The sequence below is a fragment of the Budorcas taxicolor genome, chromosome 13 (genome assembly GCF_023091745.1).
Source record: "Budorcas taxicolor isolate Tak-1 chromosome 13, Takin1.1, whole genome shotgun sequence".
NCBI lineage: Eukaryota > Metazoa > Chordata > Mammalia > Artiodactyla > Bovidae > Budorcas > Budorcas taxicolor.
In genome coordinates, this window is record NC_068922.1 from 43,234,627 (window position 1) to 43,243,224 (window position 8,598).

At 42.1% G+C, this 8,598-nt stretch overlaps 1 pseudogene; it reads right to left on the reverse strand.

The window, feature by feature from the left end:
* Window positions 1–306: 306 nt before the first annotated feature.
* On the reverse strand, window positions 307–7,472 carry LOC128058204 (dihydrodiol dehydrogenase 3-like; annotated as a pseudogene).
* Between the last annotated feature and the right edge of the window lie 1,126 nt (window positions 7,473–8,598).

Consider the following 8,598-nt stretch of genomic DNA (forward strand, 5'->3'; position numbering starts at 1 on the left):
GAATCTGCCTGCAATGTGGGAGACCTGAGTTCAGTCCCTGGGTTGGGAAGATCCCATGGAGGAGGGCATGGAGACCCACTCTAGTATTCTTGCCTAAGAACCCCCATGGACAGACCAGCCTGGCAGGCTACAGTCCATGGGGTCACAAAGAGTCAGACAAGACTGAGCAACTGAGCACACACATTTGTCCAACATTAACCCTCTCCAGCCATGCCACCTTTCCTGTTGCCACATCAGGAGGAGAAAACTACCAGGAACACACACAAGGCATTCATGCACAGGGGAGAACAGGTAACTTGTCTTGACTCAAGGAAAGTCTTCAGAGACGGACAAAGAATGACCCTCGTGAAGGATATTCCTTAGAAACCCTCTACCCACAGCCCCTGTATGTTTTCTTTGATCTGCTTCTTGTTGAAACTCTTGATCAGAACGACAACCCCACGTTGTATCTGGTAGAGAAGGGCAATCAGAGCTGGGACCTGCTTGTTCTTTTTGGCAATGGCACAAAGAACTGGGTCCTCCAAGAAAACAGGGTGGTTCTGGTTCACCCTGGGAGGAAATTCAGAAATGCTGAGGAACTGAGACTAAATCCTCAGTTTCTAAGGAGGCCTCTCAAACAGACCAAGTAGGTCCACTCTAGACCAGTGCTTCTCAAAGTGTGCTCCAGGGACCAGCATCATCAGTATGACCTGGAATCTTCTTAGAAATACAAATTCCATGACTTAGTTGAAGACAAACTGAATCAGAACCTCAACTGAGTCACCTCCCCTTCTGTGTTTACAAAGTTCTGCATGTAATTCAGATTCATGATTGAGTTGAGACCAAGATTGCAAAACTCATGGAATTTTTTCTTTATTTCTCAGTTATTGTTGAGTACTGTATGATTTAAACCATTTCATCAAAAACTGAATTTTAGGTAAACACCGTGTTGTCTTCCTTAGGGTTCATTACCATCCTTTTATTCTTTGGGATCCCAGAGCACTATAGGCAACAAGAACAATATCATGGGACTTGCAGAAATCCAACAGTTTACCCTGGTTGAGATAAGGGTGACATTCCACCTGTAGAATGCCAACAGAGAAGAGTGTCAGATTATATGGGAAAGTAATATTAATAAAACAGAGAATTAAAAGTTTAAAAAATGCTAAAGGAAAAACTACAACTTAAATGTAAACTTGAAATATCAACATCAAGCTAGAAATAGAGAAAAGTGTACTTAAAAGTTAATTTTATGATAAACGTGAATGAGAGAACCATTCCAAGCTTGAGTAATCACAAGGTGAGCTCTACATATGAGTAAACGTTTCTGAGTAAATATTTTATTGTTTGTTAATATCACCATGAGCCGTTAAATTCAGCCTTTCACCTGGATGACTTTCATAGTTTTCAGCACATTTTCGGTACTGAAGACCCAGAAAAGCTGAAACACTAAGACTAAGGATTCAGCCATCCAAACCCCACACAAATTTTAAACCAATATTGTCCGATTTAACTTTCTTTACACTCTATGCCATGTTTCGTGGTCCTCCTTCCCATCTGTAAGTTCCCTCCCGGGCACTTTCAACATCCATTTCTGGACACCCTTTAGGCTCAGGTGAACACCACCTTCCTCTAAGTTCTGGGTGACTAGTCTAACCCTTCTTCACGTCCCTTACCTTTCCTCAGTCTCCACCACAATTTAGCAGGACCCTCCCCCCCACCAGCTTTTCCACCCAGACTTTATCAAACAGAGGTACCACTGTGGGTTCTATTCATAGTATTCCATCCACACAGAGGCTCTGCCCTCTAGAACATTCTGTCCACAAAGGCCAGATGAACAGGAGGGGAGGACAGACAGACATCAGGCCCCATGGCAAGAGGGAGGTTGTGAAGAGCAGGAGGGAGAGGAGCCGAGCTGCTCACCTGGTTGCAGACGGGCTTGTACTTGAGCCCCGGCTTGTTCAGGATCTTCTCCAGCAGCTTGTGGTTGAAGTCGGACACCCCGATGGACTTGATCAGCCCTGCATTCTTACACTTCTCCAGGGCCTAGGGAAGAAGAGGGGGGTGTGCAGTCATTTAGAATGGGCAATAGAGCAAAAATAAATGCTGAAAAATTATCTGTCAACAGGGTCACCCATCAAGAATTAGCATTGCTTATCAAGAGGAAAAAAGAAGTTGTGACACAAAAACAACAATTACCATTTCCTCCTTAGAAAAATCCCTGAGAAGACATAGCATATGGAAGGAAAGAGATGCCCGTCTTCCCTGTCCCATATTCTCCTCCTTCGTTCCTCTCTGTGAGCATTCCAGCAATGGTTTCCTCCCCAAAACCCCAGCATCACAACCCTTAGATTCATGAACTGCTGAGTCTGATGGTCCACAGCCCATTCTCACAGGTGGAAGAAATGAAGGAGGTCCCCCCTCTCCTGGCTCCTCCCCTGATTTGCTCCTCCCCAGACTCACCTCCCACGTGCGACAGAGATCCATTGAGTCTAATATCATTTTTCCATTTTCATCTTTTGGAAATAATTCCTCCTCTGGCTGGAATAGAGGTAGTCATTTTAGAGATGTCACAAAGTAATATCTCTACATTTAGCCTGGCTGCTTGGCACCAGGTAGTAAACCTCCATGAGGTAGGTGTTACAATATTCTGGATACTAGTATTTGCATATATGGAGTTGTAAGCAATGTCTTTAGGAGGGAGGCATATTCTAGTCTCTTACACTATATATATATATATATATATATATATATATATATATATATATATATATATGTTGTAATAAATATGTTTTTCTAGGTCCTAAATGGGAATTCCCACAACTTTTGCAGATTTTGTCTGTTCCTTGTACTTGTCTCTTTTGAAATGCTTCTCTTGAGCTGGAAAAGGCAGTAAGTTATGTGACATAATTTCCAGAACAAAAATTTCAATCTTGATGTGACTAGATAATCAGACTTCCTTTTCCATCTGAGCATCAGATGCCCTAGGCAGGCATGTGAACCAGCAAGGCTCTGGTTAGGTTTATATGGAATGTGGAAGATCCAGACATGCTCTCAAACGTTCATGACCATGAGCCTTGAGCTGCCCCAAGACCATTTTTGCCACCAGTCGAAAATGTCACCAATGTTCAGTAAAAGCAAATCATGAGTAATGCCATCATGTGCATGTGCTAAATTGCTTCAGTCATTTCTGACTCTTTGTGACCCCATGGACTGTAGCCCACGAGGCTCCTCTGTCTATGGGATTCTCCAGGCAAGAATACTGGAGTGGGTTGCCAGACTCTCCTCCAGGGGATCTTCCCATCCAGAGATCAAACCCACATCTCCTGCAGCTCCTGTATTGCAGGCAGGTTCTTTACTGATGAGCCACAGGGAAAGCCTCCAATGCCATGATAAGAGATAGAAAAAATAGACATTTCTGAAGAGTATAGCAAGTTCATAAATCTATCCATGACTTGGACTTCCCATCTACATAGTCCTCTAAGCTATTTTGCATAGGATGGCTTGAGTAGATTTCTGTAACTTATAATCAAGAGTTCTATATAACACAGTTTTTTGTTGTTGTAGTTTCATTGCGGGGTTTGTTTGTTTGTTTGTTCCCTCAGGTTTGTGGGATCTTAATTCCCCAAACGTAGATTGAACACCTTCCCTCAAGTCAACTTTCCTCAGCAGTGAAAGCATGGAGTCTTAACTACTGGACTGCCAGGAAACTCCCGTCTACATAATAATACAGTTCTTAAAGTCTAAGTGCAGTCTACAAACTTCATCATGGAGACAAGCAACAGTGTAGGCAAACTTTCCCAAGTCTCTATGATGTCTGCTAGTTTTAGCACCCAGATGGGGCACCCACCAAATCTGCTCAACTCAAAAGGATGAAAAGGGATAAGAACTCATCACATTTGATGTAAGATAGTGTCATTGTTCATCATGGCTGCACCAAACTCTTGTTTCATGAAATCCCTAGAGACTCAGGAGTCATATTCAAGACTATGTGCAGAACCTACCTATTTCTATTTCCTCAAATTTTTGAGGTAGACATTTAGAGATTCTTTAACTCCTTTCTCTGGGAGGCCTGTAACAGATTCAAAGAAAATCAGTAAAAAGATGATAGCGAATGATTATTAGGGGGATTCTACTCTAGTGAAACCCTTGCTATAACCTACTAAGACAAATCTTTAATTCAACAATCCATGCAAATTGATACACATTCTGCAAAAAAGAAGTACTATAGAAGTGATTACACAAATTTCCAACATTCATGGCCACTGGGAAATGAATGCGATAAAGATCAACATAGTCCAGTTGGAGATCTTTCAGTGACTTTTCCAAGGCTGGTCGGCCCAAATCTGGTCAAAGGAAAGTGCACCAAAGCTGCAGAGATTAAAGAATGGAAACTGTGTTAATAATACTTTAGGAAAATTGGGGGCGGGGGGGTGGGGAGGCGGTGGCAGTTGCTTAAAACATGGATTTTGGAGTATTACTTCACTGACCAAAGATTGAATCTGGGCTCATGGCAATAAAGCACTGAGTCTTAACCATTGGACCACCAGGGAATTCCAATACTTTAGGAATGTAACAATAAACATGGGTCACCAAACAACTCTTTACCAAACAATGATATTATTATACAATAGTCACCTGGGCACAATCAGTTGCCCACATGTGCACACACACGACACACACACAGCACTTTTGAAGTATCGAAAATGTCTTCTCTCTTCACAGTGCCATCTGCAATCTTGCTTCGAATGGCTTGGCCAACCTGCTCTTCATTTTGGTACACACGAGCACAGTCAATATGGTGGAACCCAACCTCTATAGCAAATTTGGTTGCCTCCAGAGCTTCGCTATTAGTAACCTACATGAGCAACAAAGATAATACTTACATATTCACATGGGTTAAAAGATTGTTAAAGCACAAGCTTTGATCTTCCCAAGATTCAACTTTTCTTTGGGTAGTTCTGTATGCATGTGATGAACCCATGACAGTTTCCTGAATGTCCCTGGTCAGCAATTAAATGGACACCCAGGAACTCATCAACCTCAGGCAATCGGTGGTTGATCAGAGGACCCAAAGGCTACCTCCAGGTTCAATGATTTGCTGTTAGAACCCATGAATAGGATTTATATTGTGAGATGTCTGAAGCAAAATTGACAAAGGTACGAGATGTATGGTAAAAGCATCAAGAAACAAGGTGAAAACTTCTAAGACTTCTGGCTACCAGTGAAGCCACACAGAATACACCAATATATATATATATAAATTTATATATAAATATATTTATATATATATAAATTTATATATAAATATATTTATATATATATAAATTTATATATAAATATATTTATAAATATATATATATATTTAAGGTATACAAAGTGATATTTACACACAAGTGCATGGAAGCTAAGGTGCTTCAGTCATGTCCAACTCTTTGCCACCCTATGGCAACCAAAGCCCACCAGGCTCCTCTGTTCAAGGTTTTCTCCAGGCAAAAATCCAGGAGTGGATGGCCATGCCCTCCTCCAGCGTTCTTCCCAACCCAGGGATTGAACCCTTAACCTCTTATGTCTCCTGCACTGGCAGCGAGGTTCTTTACAACCAGCACCAGGTGGCACTAGAGGTAAAATACTGTCAGTACTGCTTATAATTATCCACTGTTATTGATGATCACAATCAAGCTACCGGGAGATCCATCACCTCACATAGCTAACTCGTGAGGGGGGTTGTGAGAACACTGAAAATCTGCTTTCAAATCTGCAAATCTCAAGATAGAATCCATTGTTATTAACTGGAGTCACCGTGCTGAACATCAGGGGTCAAGACTTATTCATCTCAAACTGAAGGTCTGTTCCCTTTGACCAACATCTTTCCCTTTTCTCCCAGCCTTGTCCTCAACTTCTGGTCACCATTTCTCTACTCTCTTCTTCTGTGAGTTCCACTTTTTCAGATTTCACCCATATAGAGATCATGAAGTATTTGTCTTTCTATTTCTGGCTTCTCTCATTTCACTTAATGTTCTCCAGGTTGATCTGTGTGGTTGCAAATGGCAGGATTAACTTTGTTTTTAATGCTACATAATACTCCATTTCTTTTTATTGGATTCAGAATCTTTCCTGTTTCAAGGAACTAGATAACTGGTCTAACTTCCCTCTGTTGGGCCCTGGTTTTTCTTAAATACTCAGTTATTTGGGAATGTACCAAGAAATGAACCAGTAAGCTTCAGTATAGCCTGGTCCCTTCCCTCCCCTCATCCCACTTTGCACCACAAGGAAACAAGCCCTGTCTTCTGTCTTGAAAAGACCTCTGAATATTTCCTTCTGTTTTATAGACAAAGAAGTGAGACACAAGTTAAGGACCTGTCAGCACCTTGCCCAGAGAAGGCAATGGCACCCAACTCCAGTACTCTTGCCTGGAAAATCCCATGGATGGAGGAGCCTGGTAGGCTGCAGTCCATGGGGTCGCTAAGAGTCAGATACAACTGAGTGACTTCACTTTCACTTTTCACTTTCATGCAGTGGAGAAGGAAATGGCAACCCACTCCAGTGTTCTTGCCTGGAGAATCCCAGGGATGGGGGAGCCTGGTGGATTGCCGTCTACAGGGTCACCCAGAGTCGGACACGACTGAAGTGACTTAGCAGTAGCAGTAGCAGCCCCTTGTCACAGCTACCTACTCTAAAGACCAGAGGGACAGAAAACTGTCTGGCTTCCAGTCTAGAAACTTGTCCACTGGCCCCTCATTTCCAAGCAATGATAACTATACTTTAATAAAAAGACACAACAAAACCCAAAAATACTTTACAAAGCCTGGCCTGTAAGACTGTAGCTTATCCCCTCAAATGACACTACAATTCCCATTAGAAGAAGTAGTCAAGCAGAAACAGAAGTATAACGAAAAACACAACTGCAGCTGCAGTGTGTCTGGCCTGGGACCAAGCAGACACTCATAGTAGAAAAGCAATTCCCTCCCATTAGTTTTCAGCCATTTCATCTTCAGGACCTTGTACCTCAAATATTTCTCTAGGTCATGTCTTTTTGGAAGGAGGAAGGAGTTCTGAAACTACTAAAATATACAGAGAAACCTGGCCATTGCAATCCCCCTCAGAGAGAAGCAGCTGACAGTCAATGTTCTGGACAGCAGAGTCTCACTGCTTCTGCTAAGCTGGGAAAGAAATGGAAACTGGAGGGGAACCCAGAGAAATCTGCAGGTGAGCACAGCCTCAGACCCTGATGCAGAGTGAAGATTGGATGCTCTCTCCCCTTTCACAAGGCGTGGTTTTAGCCTGGTTAGTGGAACCATGTGACCCTCCCAGAGTCACACAGGAGCTTAGTGCTTGACAATGCAAGTCCTTTCCAATTATGTTACATCTACTACTATTTCTATCTCAACCTCAAACTACCTCTGTTACTCTTTAGGTACAGTGGTGCCAAATCCCAGGACAGGAATGAAATGGCTATCATTTAGCTTTACACTCTGGCCTTTGGGATCCATTGCCTGTTTCTAATCTGAATAAGCAGACTGATCTTTTCTTCTGCTTTTACAGGTTATAAATAACAGGACATTAACACCCCAGCTGACTGTCCAATGTTAGCAGATACACTGGAGGAGGATAAGGATTAAACCAGTGCCCAGAGAGTAAGAAGAGAATTGAATCCAGTACAATTTTTTTTTAATCAGAAAAAACTTAAGTTATATAATGATAATATCTGCCAAACAATTACTGACCAAACATTACACAGACACCTCCACATAACAGTCAATTCACTTTTTTAATTATGAAGCCCACTTTTGATCAAACATCAACTGAAAAAACTACTTCATAGTTCAGAAAGACACACTAGTCACACAATTAAAATATCAGAGAAATGCAAATCAAAACCACAATGAGGTATCATTTCACACCAGTCAGAATGGCTGTGATCCAAAAGTCTACAAGCAATAAATGCTGGAGAGGGTGTGGAGAAAAGGGAACCCTCTTACACTGTTGGTGGGAATGCAAACTAGTACAGCCACTATGGAGAACAGTGTAGAGATTCCTTAAAAAACTGGAAATAGAATTGTCTTATGACCCAGCAATCCCACTGCTGGGCATACACACTGAGGAAACCAGAATAGAAAGAGACACGTGTACCCCAATGTTCATCGCAGCACTGTTTATAATAGTCAGGACATGGAAGCAACCTAGATGTCCATCAGCAGATGAATGGATAAGAACGCAGTGGTACATATACACAATGGAGTATTACTCAGCCATTAAAAAGAATACATTTGAATCAGTTTTAATGAGGTGGATGAAACTGGGGCCTATTACACAGAGTGAACTAAGCCAGAAAGAAAAACACCAATTCAGTATACTAACGCATATATATGGAATTTAGAAAGATGGTAATTATAACCCTGTATGCAAGACAGCGAAAGAGACACAGATGTATAGAATAGTCTTTTGGACTCTGTGGGAGAGGGAGAGAGTGGGATGATTTGGGAGAATAGCATTGAAACATGTATAATATCATATAAGAAACGAATCGTCAGTCTAGGTTCAAAGCAGGGTGCAGGATGCTTGGGGCTGGTGCACTGGGATGACCCGGAGGGATGGTGTCGGGTGGGGGGGGGGGGG